At 37.8% G+C, this 14,258-nt stretch overlaps 1 long non-coding RNA gene across 1 annotated transcript in view; it reads left to right on the plus strand.

Annotated features, from left to right (window-relative positions):
- Window positions 1-521: 521 nt before the first annotated feature.
- LOC108492235 overlaps window positions 522-14,258 on the plus strand; it is a 14,769-nt gene continuing 1,032 nt past the window's right edge. Inside the window, exons 1-3 of the long non-coding RNA XR_001873049.1 lie at window positions 522-632; window positions 864-988; window positions 9,375-9,585. This is a non-coding gene — a long non-coding RNA (uncharacterized LOC108492235). The remainder of the gene's footprint in view (window positions 633-863; window positions 989-9,374; window positions 9,586-14,258) is intronic.

The following is a 14,258-nucleotide window of genomic DNA, read 5'->3' on the forward strand; positions in this document are numbered from 1 at the left end:
TAACATTAAAATCATCACACAGCTTGGCTGGCTTGCTTGAAATTTGCTGGGTAAAATTATAAATTTCCCTTCTAATCATGTTTATACCCTAGGCTATTAGCAGGATTTTTCCTGCTGCTAAGCCCTCATGCTTCTTGTCGAACTACACTGACCCTTGTTCTCTGATGTATTAAGACAGATACTCACCAGTGGTTAATACTCCCTGTGAGACTGCAGGAGCTTTTCGGGTCTTTCACAGTGACTGAAGGGTTTCTTCACTTAAAAAGATGAGAATTCACAGACTGAATTTGAAGCTATACATCAGCTTGGCAACATATTAAATGGAGTTTATTGAAGGATTTCAATTGCAGTCAGTTTTAAAGAAAGGAGATATCTCTGTGATATTGCCTGGAAACACATGTGTCTGAGTAAGCTTTCATGTAACCTTAAAGTATCTAGTCATAAATATCATCTAGTGGTCAAACCAGAGGGCTGAGAGTAACGGTAACATAGATCCCAGTTCTGTCACAAACCCTTTAGCTGGACTGACTAAACCAATCCCTCCTGCATCTTCGATGATCAAATTGCCTTGGGGACACTAAGAATAACATGCACAGAAAAGCATGGTGTGCTCATTAGATGAAAAGGAGTCTGTAAGTACAAGTTTTTGCTTTCTTTTATTCCCATTTATTCTTGTTAACCGGGGGATAGGATTATGCTGATCCGTAGCTGATTTGGGCTCCCACCTCCACATGGAGGTGAAGACACTGCAGCAGCCATGGGCAGTGCTTACTGCCAGTTACTGCAGTGGCAGTGACTGAATGGTATTTTCTGAAACCGGACCAGCACTACATTTACGTATAAAACCAAATACATCCTTCCAGGTGCCTGGCTTACTGGAGAATTATAATGCCCTTCTCTCACTTGCCCTTGCTCGGCGTAGCTGCTTCTGGACAGGAATGTCTTGTGGGAAGTCAAAGGAGAGTGCTGTGATGAGAAGCCAATGGGGGTATGTAAATGAAACCCAAGCTATTTAATATCAACTTATGTCTCTCCTGCATTCTCTATTTTGTTATATTCACATTCACAGAGAAAGAAAAATTCAGCTTTGTCAGGTTAGCTGTTACTCTTAAACCCATGTTTGCCTGTAATCTGATTACATTCAGGTAAAAGGAAATCAATCAAAATTAAGAGAGATGACTGCTCAGCACAAAGCTGGTGCTTTACTCCTTAGCATGTGATGTAAGCTGTAAGTGAGCCTTGCTACCTTCCTGGGAGATTGGTAAGTAAGCAGAGCAGTCATATTTAGCAGATGTAGGAACATGAAAGCCTATAGCTACAGCATGAAGGGGGAGGATAAACAATTTATAAGTACTTGTAAGTGATGATGGCACAGCTCTGAGTCGCTGTTCTAATTTACTGCTCTCTGCTTGTCTCCCCTGCAAGCTTCAGCCAGCAGATTGCAGGACCATTGCATTTTGAGCTCTGGCAGTCTCAGACGCATGCTGAGGGCTATGCTGTATGAGCCACACTTGCATTTTTGAGAGCATATATGAATAGCCTCACAAAACTCAGTGAGATCCTTTGCATAAATACTCATTCTGTGTATGGCTTACACAGCATAGTGCTTACGAAGTGAGCCACTTAACCACAAAACTCAGGAAAAGCATAAAAATACAGCCACCTTTTAAATAGAGCTACTGTAGCCCACTGGCCTCAAAAGTCCCTGTTTTTAACATGATAAATTGCTGGCTCCCAAGAGTAGTCACTACGGTTGTGGAGTGAAATCTGACACAGAATGGCAAACAAGGGTTTATTTGATGAACAGTATTGTAAGTGAATTCATGATTTTAAAACTGTCTTCTCTACTGGTCTAACCGAGCACAGTGTTTTACATTGCGCAAGTAAATTACTGATGTTGACTGTTCCTATGCACGTTAATAAGGTACTGCTTGAAAGTGCTACATGGTCTCTTTCAATTAGATGCAGGAAGCCATTTTTCTGGGATTCCTCATCACCTGGATGGCAGGATAAAGATTTTTTGAGGAACTGTGTGCAGATCAAAGACCCTCTTTGAACTGTACCTAAGTATTGGTTAGGCCTGGGAAATTAATTGTTATGGGAGATGTATCTAACTGTGAGTGAATGTATATATATATCTCTTAAAGCAGGAGAAAGGAAATTGTAGTTTCCTTAGAACTTCAAAGGGAGGAAACTTTATAACAAAAAACTAATATACATCTTCACATAACACTTCAGATTTTGTGTCTCCTGCCATTGTGTAATCTTGCATCAAAGGATGACTAGGTTAGTACTCAAGGGAAGCCATCAGCAAGGAGAGCGGCACAAGCTATGGAGGGAGTGAGAAACAGAGCTATCAAAAGGATTTGGGATTGAGGAACAAAGGATTGAATAAATTATTTTTTTCCCCATATTCAATCTTTATAGATGAAGAACAGCTTTAAGAAGTTGTTTAAACATGTCTGTCATGTGACATAGTTACTCTAAAAAAGTCCATAAATATTCATATATTATCAAAGTGATAGTTTTATTGTACTTGCACATTGTGTGGGATTTGCTTCCCACCAATATTCATGAAACTTCTTAGACTCAGTTACTTTCAAGCAAATGTTGAGAGACACTTTTGATTGTCATATTTTAAATTATTTTGCCATCCACCAAAGATGGCAGAAAATCAATAGTAGATTCAGAAGTTATTAAAGGAACTAATAGATAAACCTTGGCATCATATAATCCTTTTTTCCAACAGCGACAGACAAAATCAAAATATACTTTGGAAGTATTCTCCTCCTTGGTTTCTTCTTGGTGTCTGCAAAAAATTCATGCCCCCTAAAACTTCAGAGACTGCTTTAAAGAAAGCAAAAAATGTTCTTGATGCTCTTTACCAGAGAGAGCAAAAGGAAGCCAGGCCAACCCACCAAAAAAGGCTGCTAGGCTGAAGGTACGGACAGTATGATTGGTGAGCTCTAACATACTGGAAGTGTACTGCTTGTCTGCTGTGCTATATCTTCTGCATATTCCCTTTACCAGCAGTAAATGGGACATTTTTGACTTACAGAGACTAAAGTTAAATTGTTTTCTTGTTACTAGACAAGAGAAGTACACACTTGCCATTATCAGTAACTCATCATTCACCATTGGGAACATGATGTGGTGCCCACCAAGTCCTTGTGGAGCGCAGTGAATATTTTGGCATCATAAATGTTGATCTGGTTCCTGCAAAGAACTTAGAAAACAGATGGGATGGAATCCTAAAAATGTGTATATACCATTCAGCTATTTGGCTGTAAAGAAAGCTCAGTGGCTCATGGGAGAAGATTTTGCTATATAAATACTTTTTCCCTCTCCCTTTTTCTATCCATGGTGTTACAGAGTAAGCCAATATGGTCTGAGGTCACAGAGCAGAAGAAGAAAAGAGACTCCATCTGCAGTATGTGCAAACTCTGTCTCTGTGACAAGCGAGTGTTGTAACACTCAGTCAAGCAAAGTTAGCTCTCTACCTGCAAATCTCTGTTTTAAAATATCAAACTGTAACACTACAAAGCTTTAGAGAAAGTCAATTTGATTCTACTTTCCTTGATTCCATAGGAATCTATGTAAAGCACCTGTTTAGTACACTGATCTCCTAGGGCCTTTTTTTTTTTTTTTTTTGGTTTACAAACCCCAGCTTCTCACAGAAGAGGCTATGATGTCTCCTCAACAGCATTTTATGTTTCTCCCTGCTCTGTAAGAAGTTCCTCTTCTGAGGATCTCAGCTGAGTCAGAACTCCATTGAGATTTATGGCTTAGCATGAACACAGGAAGGAAAGCAGAGAAAGGGGATATTGTGCCCTGCTGTACTGCTGCTTTCAGACTAGCCAAATAATTTCTGGAAACTGGGACAAGTCAGGCCAGGCATTAATAAAGCTCAGAGCTGTATCACATCCTTATGGAGCTCCTAGATCTGCTGCTGAGCAGCTGCAAGGGGAACCAGATCAAAGGCAACGAACATTTGTGTGCTACAAGGAGGATGGGAAACTGCGCTCCACTGAGACGCAGCTGCCCATGCTAAAGAGGATTCCAGTTTTGAGGAAGCTATTTCCTTTGAATTGCTTAGGACCTGACGTTACTGTTCCAAATGTTTAGAGGATGCCTTGGATGGCCCTGCTCTGTGGTGCTCTTAAGGAGAAGGAAATGAAGGACTCGATATTTTGTCTGAGAATTTTTCAGTGCTCACTGATGATAGCAAAGAGCCATGAAAAGGCTGTTTACTCTGGCACCAAAAAGAAATGCCATTAATGTAAAGGGAACAGAGCTTTCTCCAAATTTTTTTCCCCTTATTGCATGAAAATGATATGGCTGAAGGCTGTACGCTAACAGTTAATGTACTTTAAAACACACCCAGGCCTACAGGGTTTACTTATGTTTGAAGAAAGATATAACTCCATGTGAGTCCTATCTAAGGATGGCCAAAAATATCACTAGGTGAACTGAGTATGTCGCTTTTGGCAAGTTTATGTCCAGGTCAGCTAATCATAGATGTCAATGCAGTTCTCAAGAGGTTCTTGGGGTATGGTTGAAACATACTATGGATTGTATTCGTATTGGTGGTCAAATCCGCGTTGAAAATCTGTATATTCAACATTCAGAATAACAGCCCTTTTCTCACCATCATGACTCTTACAACATGGAGCTGGGTCAGATGATTTTCCAGGCAATGTAGAGACAGCAGTTTGGGAATAACATTGAGGACTTTATGCACAAAATTCTGATGCTTGGTGAAAATAGAATTATTCTTGTTAGTTTTATCTCATTTTCTATATTGAGTTGTAAGGAATGAAAAAACAGTGTTACAAGGTCAGTTCTTGCTGTAATTATTTAAAAGTATGTAATCTTGGGGGTTATGGTTTTTTCTATTGTATCAGACCTTGCTTTTAAGCAGTTGCACCCTGAATACTCCGATGCCTGGTGAACTGTGTGCCTGGTCTGTCTTTCTTCTGGCAAACATTCAAAGCATAAGAAATTATCTATGCTTCTGGTAGGCTAATGAAATTAATGCTGATCCTTGACATCTTTATTGGTTTTGACTTACCACTTCACAAATCATTTTATGGAAGAGTGCAAGCAACAAAAAATAGCACATACATTTGGTAAAATATCCTGCTATATACAGTAGATATGGAATGTTACAGGAAAAAGATAAGCTAAGCTGGGGTTATATGTCCACCTACTGTTTTCAAGAGTAGAGTAAAACTCAAGAATAAACTGACAAGTAAAGAGCTCTCAACCACATGGTGAAACTGGATTACTTCTATTAACAGTAATTATTATTTTTTTCCATGCTGCAATTGACACAACTGACAAACCTTTTGGTCTTTACAGTGAGAGCACTTGCAGTAGGAAAAATTACTAAAAAATAAACAGATGACTAGAAATAGCATTTTCTTCATTTCTGCTCCATGCATTTCTGCATGTAATGCTAGCAAGCTCTAGCTCCTGAGTTAATGTTGAGAAAATAATGCTGTAAAAGAATAAAATAAAAATAACAAAAAAAAAATATGTATCCTGGCATTAGATTTCCTTTCTGTTATGTTCCTAATGTTTCTCCCTTCTCATTTTTAGGAACATACAATAGACCTTTATAAATGTGGAGCTGCTTTCAGAATTGCTATCGTCATCTAGATCAATTTGTAATAAAGTCCTGCCTCCCAATCTATTCTAATTTCAATGTACACACTCTGCTGGCTGTTTGCCAGCATGGAGTTCAGAAATAATATGTCCATTTAGTTACAGATGCACAGATTTCCCTGGGATGGTAGATTGGGGCTGCTTTAATACTCCCAAACTTACTGCATGTTTATGCATTCACTAATGACACTCACTGTGATATTTAGAAGCTGGGTATAAGAATGACACATGGGGGGGGGAAAGGGAAGAAGTTGCACATGCTCTTCAAGAGGGCTGAAGCTTCGATTCTTATTTCCCTGCCCTGAGTTGATAGCCTTCCACCTCAAATGACTGTACATAACATGAATAGAAAATTAGGTTGGGCTAATCTAATTTGAAACAAGCTGGTCACAGCCAGCTACTGTGAATCTCTAAGGTCTTATAAACTGGTTTTTATAAGTATTTGACATTTCTACTGGGTACTAAACATAGCTCTCTGTTGTTATAAAGTGCAGCACACTGTGCAAGGAAAACAGTCTGTATGCATTGACTTGTATGCTCATTGGTTTGGTTCCCCCCTCCCCCCCCCGAACCAGTACAGAGATGTGGAGCATCTGGGATATTTCCAGAAAAGGGGTGAATTAATAGCTTTGGATGATTTTTCCATATAATCAATTTTTATATACTTCTGTCCAATTATTTGAGGACTGGATCTTTCTCAAAGGCTGAATCTAATGTCAGGGTAAATACTTTCCAGTGTGGTTAGAATTTTTTTTGGTGCCTTACTTGTGGTATGTTAGGTAGTTGAGTGCTGTTAGAAACACCACCTTTGCAAACCCTGAATAAACCCTTAATAACAGCTGTCAGTCTACAATGCAGGCAATCTCAATAAATGGAATAAAGTTAACAGAGAAGCTCAGAATTTTCGTTTACATTAGAAAGTAATTGAAAGAACAAAATACTTGGTTAAAGATAATTACAAATATTTAACCAATAATGTAGGCAAGAATAAACGCAGAGACTTCTAATGTGTCTGTTGTGCAATGACAATGTTTAAAACATTCCTGTTTTCACCAGTATTAAATACAAACACATGTTTTGACCATATGAATGATATATGGACTGGATTCTTTGCTGTTCTGAGTTTCTTAGTTTGCTAAAGAGGAGACTGTCGTGACCCTCATCTCAGTTTGTGAGCAGGGGCCTAAATGATGTGCTTCCCTTGTAAGAGAGTGGAAACATGCAGAGCAGTGACATCACCATTGTCTCGAGACACAATTAAAATAAGGGACACAAGTGCACGGCTTTATCTGTCTCAGTGCTGGCTGTATGAAGAGATTCAAGTTGGTGTTGTTGCAATTAAAGGCCTATGTTGCAATGTCTACAGGTGAGCTGGTTCTTCTCAGCTTTCTATAGTTTCACTGGAAAAAATAGGCATTTCTAGAGCACAATTTTTAAGATTTATTTTAGATAATATGACCTGAATCACTCTAAAAATGTTTATATCTGTTGAGGGGAGCCAGGAACATTTCTTCAGACATACATGTCTACATAATAGATATGTAAAGTCAATGAAATGAATCCTATGTCTCATTCCCATTTAGGGAATAGTAGAGGCACCTACATTAAAAACTCTTGACTTGTTACTGAAGTTGTTATACTACACAGTAGAGAAGTTTTAGTTTCAAACCTCTTAACAAGACATTGCTAAAGTGAGTTTGCTTTTTGAAAAGTTAACATTTAATAAAACCGTGACTCTGATCATAATGTGCCTGTAGAACAGATTGGACTCAAAATAAATTCCTAATGTTTTAAACAGAGGATATAGGCTTCATAAGCATTCTTAAATTAAATGAATTGAGAGTGCCGAAAAATATGTAGACAGACCAAAAGCAAAGAAGAAATCCCTTCTAAGTGTCCTTTTTCATGTTTCTATTGAGGTAACAAGTGTTTTCAAGAATAGAATTGCTAAGCGTGTGACTTGGTTAAGAAGCTTACTTGATAATTATTATTAAAAGTTTTAAATTTACATCTTTGTTCTGAGGAGGCACACAATATTCTTTCAGTATTTCATAGACAAATTTAGAAGAATGAACCTAATTAGAAACTCATGTTTAGCTTGGCCATCCTTATCTCCAGCTCCATCTTTTTCTAGCAATCTAGCAGAATTACTAGCTTCAATTGTCAAAATTCACTTGCCACACATAAAATCTATTTTATATGTCACCTTTTCACTTTTGTGCAAATCAAAGCATGTGGGTGGACATGAGCTCAAAAAGGGCTGAGTAGCTGTGTGACCTCAGCCATGCCATGGCACATGGGATGGTATGCTTATCAAATCTGGTAGTGACACTTGGGTGCTACTGCAACTTGGAGCTTGGCTTATGCCTAAATATGTTGTGTGTGAATAATTGCTCATTAAGTTCTCCTGTAAAAATTAATTTTCAATAATAATGAAAGAAGGAAACAGTCATTTTCTTTGTAGAGCGTCTGTATTCCTTAATAAATTAATCTCTAAAATGTTGTGCTAAGCAAGTTCTATCACGTGCCAATTTCTTTGTTCTTCTTATAATGAATAATCACAAGGATACAGTGTATTGACAAATATTACCATTAGAGAATATGAGAGAGAAGAGAAGTTGCTCTTATCTCAGAGAAAAGGAAATGTATTTTGAAAATGAAGTAGCTAAGATACAATAAATTAGGTTTAACCCTCACTTGTAGCTATACAGGGATCTTTGTCCTTCCCTAATATTAGTCTGTGAGTCATTGTATCCTTTCTCTAGTAATATGGTTAAATTCCAGGGTTATCTTGTTTTTTCTTCCTCTTCAACATAGACTGAAGATTTCATTGAATGTTTTTTTTTTTTTTGCAAGGTCAACAAAACATTGTTTTCTTTCTGTGATCTGGAAAAGAAAAGCACTCCTGGCCCTTAAAAATATGTATTTTCTCCTGCTGGATTCACAAAAGAAGCCTAATGAAATCTATGTGATCTAGAAGAGTTGTTTTGCAGCAAAGCTATTTAAAATACAATCTGAGTTAATAATAGCAACATTTTTTTAGATGGACAGGAGTGCATGTGAATAGAAAGAACTATTCAACACAGGAAGATTACTTCAATTTCCACATTGGTCATTAGTGGAGATAACACATGTGTAGCTGTCCAGGCCTAATGTCTTTTAGTGTACGTCTCCATCCTGGCATGAATAAAACCACACCATATTTTGCTACTCCCTGTTCATTCTGCTGAGAGGGAGTCAGGGGAATTTCTGGCTGAGTTGCACAAACAAATAAAACTTGATAGTATTAATTCCAATTTACAGTGGGAGTGGTAGTCTGTTTGCTTACTAAATTTCAGGATAAGTTTTCCATGGGCATTTCATTTGGTGAAAGTAAATTTCATATCTGCTTACAGGAGGGATATCGTTACCCTGTGTACTAAATGTGCTTGCAGACATTCACTTACAAATTGCACACATCTGGTGTTTTGGTGAAGTTAGCAAAACTCTGCTAATGCTATGCACCAATAATAAATAACTTTTCTGAGGTATCTGGTTGTTTCCCAGATATGAGTTAAAGAAAGTCTAACACTTTCTTTCAATTACTTTTGAGTTTGTAATTAAATCCATATGAGACGAACTGATTGATGGATTGGGGTGAATAAAATGCTAATAAAAACAACTCTAATTTCCTGGTCATTCACTGTTTTCTTTCCCTTGTGCACCAGTGGCTATTCCAGAGGTTACTGCCAGATCTGCAGCCATGTCCCCTAGGGCTTTGGTCTTGACACATCTTTAAAAATAAACAGGACAGAGGATATGGACAAGCAAATCAGTTACACAGAACCAAATAAAGTTTCAGAAGCACCACCACCATCCCATGGATCTTCTTGCATCTCAGAACCTTGCTTTTACCATGTACCAGGGAATAAGGAAACGGTAAGGTAGAGCTTAATTCCCACTCTCACTTATTTTGGGATCTTTCTGACTAAATCCTAAGCTTGGTTAAAATGCAAATTCTGCTGTATACTACTTCAAAGTTACCTTAAACATTCCCATCACCTTAATGAAGTTGAAATCAAGCCTGTAGATTGGCATCTCAAAGGAAAATGTGGGCACTACAATGAAATTATGTGGGTGAATCAGTAGGTGTCAGACTGCTGAGTCCATAATGAATAATTATCTCAGCATAATTATTATATGTGCTGTTTTTCAGACAGATGTAAAACTGAGATCCTTTTGTGTCTTGGTAATTAAAAACACATCTCTTATGCGACTGCACCTTACAGAAGGAGTAAAAATTCTCTTTTGGAGAATATGGTCTGCTAATAGTATCCAAGGCTGCATAAAGAACTATCATATTGATCGTTAGAATTGGCTGTCCTATATGATTTTCTCTTCCAGAATATCTGATACTAATTTTTGCATTTTCATTGCAGTTTATACATGTATTTTGTAGAAGAAGCTCATATTGTACTCATGAAGCTCGTGTTGTACTTTCTTTGATACATTTTTTTAGTTGTATGAAAACCCTGTATGAACAGAGTTTTGATGCTCCTCCTGGATCAGATTTGATATAATTTTGTGTTCAAAAATCAAAAGCAACTTGATTCATTCATGGGATAAAAATACAAAGACACAACTTCTGTTTCAGGAAATCCTTGAATTACAAACTGGTAAAAATTGGGAAAATATTCTTAAGATATATTCCTGAATGATCCCTCTGTTCTTGAACTCTTCCCTCAATATCTGCTGTTGACCAATCAGAACAATACCTGGGGCTATACATACTTTTTATTTTGTTCAGAATGACCATGCTTAGTTTTCTATGTAATATACTGTAACTGCTGAAAAGAAGTATTCTACCATTGGGACTTCTCATCAAGGCAAGGAAGCAAACCTTCTTTTCAAAAAAATATTGAAAATGAAAATAGATATTTTTCTCCTAAAGAGTTACATAAGAAACATTTTTCTATAGAAATATTCCTCATCTATTTTATTACCAAAATGGGCATCTCTTATCAAGATGTTTTGCACTTTCTGAAAGTTATGGCAGTTTTTTGGACATCATTCCTTGGTCTGCCCTTGGGGCTATTATGGGAAATTGGATGCAGGATAATAGTTTCTCCTGTTCTATCCAACCTTTTCAGCATATTCTCTTTTGCATTTGCTAGGTGCCAATGCAATTATTTTAAGTGGAAGAGTCACGAGAAAACAAATTAGATGAAGCATAGCTAAAACCATTTGCATGCATCTATCCCAGAGAGAACACTTAAAGGATACTTTTGTGAAGAACAGTAAATCTGTCTGAATAAAACTGGGTTACTGACCTGCTGGTTGGAGTCAGATGAAAAAATTTTCATAGTGTACACTGACTAACTGGGATTTTTCTAAAATTTTCCTGTCATTATTTAGTGACTGTAGCTAGTATAAGGGCTTCTTTTGGCTTTATATTTGACTGCTCATAGACTATTCCTGTGCTGCCTATCAAAGTATGACTTTGAATTGAATATATTTTTTATTTCTGGCAAAATTGGAGGAAAAAGGGATAGAAGACATAAAACATCCAACTCCAAAGTCAGGCACAAAAACTGAGAACGTGGAGATGAAATTTACCTGACATTTTTCTATCTTCGTAACTGGGATGTGAAAGAAAAGGAGAGTGTCCATGATTGTTATCTGGAGAAAGAAAAGCCTCATGCTTTAGTGATGCAAACATCAGAATCTCATGTAAGTCTATGGTAACATGCTGCATTTGCTTGGTGACAACACATGATGAGGTGACTGTAAACAAAACAACAGTTATTTATGCTGGCTGAAGTTTGATGATAAATGAGGAATGAAATTTTGAGCTTATCAAGAAATCAGCAAGATAGCTGTGTCTTTGGTTAGGTTATAATTAAGAAGGAAACCTGGTGCACTGGAACTAATATTTCAGACTGTGTGGAAAATTACAGAGTATGTATACCCAGGTCTTGAACCTGCTACTGTGTTTCAAGGAGTGAATAATGAAATTGGAAATTTATTACATATAACATAAACTTTAGTATATTTCCATATGTCTCCTGGGCTGTGTGTGGAAGAGTGGGCATCAGCTCTGGCAGTTAGTCAGTTGTGGTCTGCAGTGAGCTACCCCAGGGGCTCAGGTGTACCCTGTGCTGATCAAACTGCGAGACCTGGACTTGCCATCAGGCATTATCAAAATAAAGAGATATGTTATGTGCTTGGAGAGGTACAGAATAAGGCAGTTCTCAAGCAGGAGGCCGAGGTGTGTTTTTCTCCTGTGTTTGCCAAGCACATTTACACACGAAGTTCTTGGCCACCACTTGTGCAGTCTTCCTTTGGAAGCATTTTCCATCTGTCATGCTCACATGCAAAAAACTCCCTGCTGATTCCGTCCCCACCCTTGAAATGGAACCTCTCTTTGTCTCTTACAGCTTTCGACAAGACTTTTATTAAAGAGACAGAGAGGAGAGGAAAAATGCATACAAGGTGCTTTCTAGCATTTCATATCAAGAGCTGCAGCCAACAGGATCACAAATGCCTGTGATGGCAAAGAGAAAGGGATTCAGTTTCACCTTTACTCCTCTTTTCATCCACTAGAAATCCTCCCTTTATCTGCAGCATTCTAAGCTCCATCAGCTGCTTCATCCAGCCTACTAAGAATTAAGAGTCTCTTTATCTGTGGCAGTCAAATAAAGTGCAGCTAGAAACACTGCCTTCTCCCATACTTAGATCTGCATGTGAAATACCAGCCACCCTCTTCACAAAAGTAGCAAAAAATAGTTTTAAATATTATTTCTAACAATATTCCCTCTTATACTTTACTCACATCAACAGTAAAATGGCTAAAAAAAAGAAAAAAATCCCTGGAAAAACATATGGGAGGATAGGCACCCTAAGACTCATCAGTGATGATGCAGGGGAAATACGTAGCCCTTGTACATCTCCTTTCTTCAAAATTTTAATTATTTTGCAAATAAACCACTCTCTTGTATAATGATTGTGACTTTCAAAGGACAATCTTTGTGACAGCACTTCATAATTTGTATAAGACATATACCGAATAGACATTAGGGTAACTAGATAATTTCAACAAATTTGGTCTTTCTTTAATAAAATTTCCTTGATTTAAATTTCTGCTTCACATACCATCTGAAAGGAAGCTGTATATTCAGAAAAATGGAGTGGTAAGGCCTGCTTAAAAGACTGGCTACTGTGCCTATCACTGACAGTGAATATCTGAAATTTCTGTCGTAATTTAGCTATATTTTGGTAATAGGGACTTTTAAAATTATTTTTAAGCATATTGGAAATATATATAGCTCTTGCTTTTCAGAAGGATTTTTTGGCTTTCCCTGTCTAATTTCCCTTCTTAATTCTACACAAGCCATTTCTCTCAAGGCACTGAAAACAACAAGTTAGAACATTTTCCATGCACACATATTGGACTGTTGCATATTAACTGGGCTTCTTCGACTCTCCTGCCTGACACCATAGAGTGTATCAGGCTGGACCAACAAGGCTTTGCTTTGTCTCATTATAATGGAAAGCACAATCAGCTGGTGCAGTGAAAAAAAATTATCAGGGATAAAGAAAACAAGTTATTCAGGGGAAATGATCCATAACTGTTTGTTATTGAAGTCTTTAAGAATTACTTGTATAAGAAGAAAGGAATTGCATCATAAATTTAACTCCTTGGTTCGTTCTCAGAACAAGTGAATCAGGGCAAAACTATCCTGGGAGCCAAAACACACAAATGCTGAACATGCTCTTCAGCGGGCCTCTTAAATGTGTTTTACTGAATTTTATGCTATCACCAATTCATTCCATATTGGAAGAAAAAGAAAGTGTCAACCACATGAAAGTATCCTTTCTTTGGAGAAGACAGAAGACAGAACATGAATTGGAAAAATTCCTTTGAGACCTCTCCCTTCACCAGTCAAAAAAAAAAGAATACAAATCCAATTATACTGTTAACTAAAACCACACAGGCACAAAATAGTACTCCTAGCTTACCAGGCCTGTTGCAGAGATCATCATATTCTTTTCCACAAGTCCTTTCAATATTTTTCAGTAGTTGCTGTATACTGTTATCCAGCATCCGTGTTTCACTTTTTGGCCGAGGAATTCATGTTTTGCATGGCCAAGAGAGGAAAGGGCAACACAAAATGGCAAAAAGGCAAGATAAGTCTTGCACTACCCTTTGATCTCTGTGGTCTACTGCCTGCCAGCTGTGATTCCAAGCAGAGTGCAGATGCACACACATGGATAAACGCTGCCAGTCTCCCTTTTCTTCCCTGCTGTTGACTTTGCCTTGCCACCTGTCCTCATACCACAGGAAGATATTCCTTATTCCTAGGCATGCAGGAAGGAGGCTGCTGTCAGGATATGGGGGCAGAGGGGTTCTGTCAGGTGATATTCTAACTTCCCCACAATGACTGTCTCACTGTGTCCCCCCCAGCTCAGGGGAGATTGTTGGTCACAGCTTAATATGGGCAATTGCACAGGATATGTCACACTGTGTGTGTCTGATGGACAAATTGCCATGGTAATTGCCTATCTGCATATTTATATTGCTGAGCAATCAAGACTTTGAACAGAGTAGGATG

The sequence above is a fragment of the Lepidothrix coronata genome, unplaced genomic scaffold (assembly GCF_001604755.1).
Source record: "Lepidothrix coronata isolate B3197 unplaced genomic scaffold, Lepidothrix_coronata-1.0 Scaffold9, whole genome shotgun sequence".
Classification (NCBI taxonomy): domain Eukaryota; kingdom Metazoa; phylum Chordata; class Aves; order Passeriformes; family Pipridae; genus Lepidothrix; species Lepidothrix coronata.